The sequence below is a fragment of the Brachyhypopomus gauderio genome, unplaced genomic scaffold (genome assembly GCF_052324685.1).
Source record: "Brachyhypopomus gauderio isolate BG-103 unplaced genomic scaffold, BGAUD_0.2 sc34, whole genome shotgun sequence".
In the NCBI taxonomy this organism is placed as follows: domain Eukaryota; kingdom Metazoa; phylum Chordata; class Actinopteri; order Gymnotiformes; family Hypopomidae; genus Brachyhypopomus; species Brachyhypopomus gauderio.
The window spans coordinates 3,872,308-3,877,665 of record NW_027506866.1 but is presented as its reverse complement, the minus strand read 5'-3'; positions in this window follow the sequence as shown (position 1 = coordinate 3,877,665).

The window sequence follows — 5,358 nt, the reverse complement described above, 5'->3', positions numbered from 1 at the left end:
AATTCAACTGGTGTGCATAACAATGCACATAGTGGGCATTTGTGTAATGTTCCCGCACTTTTATCGGCACATCTCCCCGCTCTGCTCTCATCACATTGGCCCCATCGTATGCTTGCGCAAAGTTTCCATTTGTCATTTTCAGAAAAAATACTGCTTAGTCTAAAATCACACAAATGGATGTTGTATCCGAGACGGAGATTAATTCAAAGAAACATTTTTGCACAGCATGGTTTCCGTCAACGTATCCAAACACAAGCACCAATTGAGTATGGGTGGAAACATCCACCAGGCCACAAAAAATCCCAGGGTTGCTGGGACGGGCCAGACGGTTCTTGCTCACCTCGTCGTTGTGCTTACGAACAACTATCCTGTAGCCCTTGTCCAATTGCGAATCAATGTTAATCTTCCCGAAAGCTGAAAATTTCAGGCAGCTGTCCATATGCAGCTTTGAAGTTTCATGTTTTTCTCTGAGAGATCACCTGCTCTTCATGCTTTCCGTTCATACCAGTTAAGGGAAATCCCTGGTTATATGCTTTTCCTCCCTTTGTAGACACTTGTTTTATGCATAAATTTGGTCTTGGTGGCCCTAATTCCTTAGTTTCTCATTTGTCTTGATTGTTACGATGACAGAATGGCACTTCTTTTAATGACACGATGGAGTTGTTCTTCCTTTTCATCCTTTCGTGGTGCGTTGCCCAATCGCCCTAATTAACAAACCGCCCATGCCCTAGACATCAATTGTTTTCCAAGGATGAACTTTGAGTAGTAATTTCAATATCAATAAATTTTCTACCAGCAAAGATTCAGAATCTAGCCAAGTAAATGATGATTCAAAGACTTATCATTTATACCAAATCATGGTAAATATTTCAGCTCATAAGCAATATAATATTTGTAATGTTATTGGCACAAAATTAACAGCAGCTAACATTGGATTTTGACTGCAACTTTTTAATAGGCAGACTTCTGCTTGTCACTTCTCCGAATGGCTAATGATCAGATGCTGCAGATTTCTTCTCTGCAACATACGGAGAATACGACCCTTTCTTTCACAGGAAGCTACCCAAGTGCTTGTACAGTCTCTCATCATCCCAAAGCTGGACTACTGCAACTGCTTACTTACGGATCTTTCTCTATGGGTCATCAGACCAGTCTCTGGATGGAACAATCAACATAAATCTCCTACAGCCATCACTACAAAAAAAATGATGCTTTAGATATGCCAATGTAAAAATTTTATGTCTGAACTGACATTAGGAAGTCACGCCTCATTCTGTAGTCATCATAAAAATGAGCATAAGCATGATTTTCAATTGCAGATATTATTTTTTTCTTCAAATCAATTACCATCACGTTCTGTGGCAAATTAACCCTTATATTGTGTTGGGGTCAATTTTGACCCGTTTTCAAAGTTCAGGTGTGTAAAAAGTACTGTTTGCTTTTTTGTATTGGAATAGGATTTCATGAGATCTTCAGAAACAGCTATTTTAACACAATAAAGGCATTTTTATAATTTTAGTAAATTTTAAAATGTCTCAAATTCAAAAGTACCCTTCATGGTGTTACGGGTCACCACTGACCCGGCATAGAATACTTGCTGTTGCTCCCATCACATAAAAGGTGTGACTCACCGCACACACCCAAATACCAACCCACCCACACACACCCATCCACACACCCAACCACCCACCCACACACACCATTCCACACTCCCACACACATACACACACCCACCCACCTACACCCACCACACCACACACATATACCCACACACATACACCTACCACACACACACACCAATCCACACTCCCATACACCCCCACACACACACACACACACCCTACCCAAGCCCTCTCCATCTAGAATACAAACTTTCCCACAGAATATTGATACATACGTACACACACACACACACACAAACCCCCACACACACCCAACCACCCACCCACCCACACACCAATCCACACTCCCACACACATACACCCACACCCACTACATACATATACCCACACACATACACCTACCACACACACACACACCAATCCACACTCCCATACACCCACCACACCACATACATATACCCACACACATACATCTACCACACACACACACAGACACACCCTACCCTAGCCCTCTCCATCTGGAACACAAACGTTTCTGCAAAATATTGGTTCATACGTACACACACACACGTGCACACATACAAAATTTTGTTTTTCGATGTTTATAGCTTACACACACAAACAATTGTTCTGGTCATTGTTCTGGGCATTGTTCTGGGCATTGTTATGGGCATTATTATGGTCATTGTTCTGGGCATTGTTATGGTCATTGTTCTGGTAATTGTTCTGGTAATTGTTCTGGGCATTGTTCTGGGCATTGTTCTGGGCATTGTTATGGTCATTGTTATAGTCATTGTTATAGTCATTGTTCTGGTAATTGTTCTGGGCATTGTTCTGGGCATTGTTCTGGTAATTGTTCTGGGCATTGTTCTTGTCATTGTTATGGTCATTGTTCTGGGCATTGTTATGGTCATTGTTATGGGCATTGTTCTGGTCATTGTTATGGTCATTGTTATGGTCATTATTATGGTAATTGTTCTGGGCATTGTTCTGGTAATTGTTCTGGGCATTGTTATGATCATTGTTATAGTCATTGTTCTGGGCATTGTTCTGGTAATTGTTATGGGCATTGTTATGGGCATTGTTCTGAGCATTGTTCTGAGCATTGTTATGATCATTGTTATAGTCATTGTTCTGGGCATTGTTCTGGTAATTGTTATGGGCATTGTTCTGGGCATTGTTATGGTTTTACAGGGTTCAATCTATAGTTTAATTTTCAAATTTGCACTTGATAAGTCTGTGTAAAAAGTAGTGCATGAATGACAGGCTATAGTCCATCTGACGTCTAGGGTTTGACACACGCAACCCCCCCCACCCCCCACCCCCCGGCCTGGTCAACGATCAGCACACATGGAGCCAAAAAAATGAAACCCTGAAATTGAAAACTGTGGTTACATGGATTTAAACACATACTAAATTAGCTATGTGATGAAAAACAAGAATTTTCAGGCCAATTTAATTCGGGTCCGTGTCGACCCGAGACACCAAGAACTGTTTACCCCGTCTAACATAAGATAAGGGTTAATATGTCCTGAATGTAACGTGGTGGGAGTCGGGGTTGGACACATTTGCGATAAAGAGCTGACTGCCACCTTAACGGAGCTAGTCTCCTCTAAATGAACCGCGCCCACACGGAGAGTATGCGACTTACGCGGCATATCGAACACACTTCACTGAAACACTAATAAATGAACACAACGGACTACAGTGACTATGAAAGGAAAATACGTTTAGTTACACCGAAACTATATGTTTTGTTCTGTGTACATTTTTCTCCTGAACTTCAATGTATCCTCTGAATTCAAAATATATTTTGTCAAATTACAAATAATGTCTGTAATTTTACAAAGTTTTGTATACAATTGGAAAAAAATGTTAAACTACATTTAAATTTTACAGTTATTTTCCATAAAATTAGGATTTTTTTTACAGTGTAGGCGAACTACAGGGGGTCTAGGAGTGGTTGAACTATGGGCCAGAGCTGGTCTAGGACGAGCCTCTCCATTGTCTTCATGATGCAGGACGTCAGTACCACCGGTCTGTAGTCCTTGACGTCATTAGGGTGTGGCGTCTTCGGAATAGGAACGATGCAGGACGTCTTCCACAACACAGGGAAGCAATGGAGACTCAGGCTCATGTTGAAGACATACTGCAGGACTCCACACAGCTGGGTGGCACAGGCTTTAAGCACTCTGGGGGGGACGCCATTGGTCATGGCAATCAAGGATTGGAGAGAGGGTGAGATGAGTGGGCTGCAGGGAACAGACAGCAGAGGAGTCAGGATGAGGGAGGGCAGAGCCTGTAGTATCAAACCTGTTAAAGAACTGATTTAGATCATTGGCCCTGTCTTCACTGCCCTCTTCTACTCCTCATTCCACTCCAAACCTCCCTGATGTTGTTCTGCTGGAGTTTACACTCCAGCTTTCTCCTGCAGTTGTCTTTCCCCACTCTGATTGTGGTCTTTTGCTTCCCCTGGATTTTTCTCACCTCCTCTTTGTCTCTAGCTCTGAATGCTCTCTTCTTGTCATTAGGAAGGGACTTAATGTCCTTTGTTACCCGTGGTTTGTTGTCTGGGTAACACTTTACAGTCCTGGTTGGGACAGTGGAGTCCACACAGAAGTTAGTGTAGTCCGTTATGCACTCACCAAGCCCGTCGATGTCCTCTCCATGCGGCTCACAGAGTGCCGGCCAGTCTGTAGTCTCGAAACAGTCCTCATGGGTTTCCTCTGACCATCTCCTCACTGTCTGCATGGTCACAGTTGGCTCTTGGAGCAACTGTATGCATCCTTAACATTGCAGAACAGCAGATCCAGTGTTAGCTCCTCTCTGGTTGGACAATCCACATACAAAAAAAAGTTCAGTTGTGCCTTCGCCAAAGTGATGTGGTTAAAGTTGCCTGAAATGGCTATAAAGGCATTTAGGTGTTGCACTTGGAGACGTGCTATAGATGAATGTTGGACAAGTGGTCTTCTTCGTTCCGGCGCTAGCTCATCTCGGTCCTGGGGCGATTGGGTTGGTGTAGTTGGCGATTGGTAATGTGGACAATTGGTGAATAAGGTGGAGGAAACTCTGTTAGTGTGTCACTGTGGCTACTCTAGCTGTCCACTAGCTGATAACATGGAACTCACTCACGTCCTTACATCCCTCTCTCCCTCTTGTCTCTTCCCCCTCCTCTACTTCAGCTTCCTTTTTCCCCTCCTTGCTCTGCCCCTCTTCCCACGTCATTCCAGTGCTCACCAACAGAAATTCAGCTGAAACCATTACCTAATATTACTATCAAAATTATAGTAAAATTATTGCTCTTACATGTGTAATGTTTATGCAAGACTGTTTGTGTTTATCTCTATAATCATACCAACAGGAAGACAGCATGCAAGAATAAATCTGATGATGTGACAGTAAAGACTCCACATTTTTTATTAAGCATGGCAGTATAAAGATCTGTAGAGGTCTATAATTAAGGTCTGATGATTCACCTCCTACATGAGTTACATATGCTGTTCTCAGATCATGGAAATTCCTCTTTTCATTAATAAATTTGGAGGAAAATATATTGAATATGTTCTAAAATAAACTAAGTTGTAAGTGAACAGAAAATAGTTCTCTCCGGTAGATTAGATCCAATCCAGTTCCCCATTCACTCCGTAAATTACCTTACTGCTCAGCATTGCTCAACACCCCCCCCCCCCCCCCCGTGTACACATACACTCTTACATAGTCAAGAGGAGTAGTCATT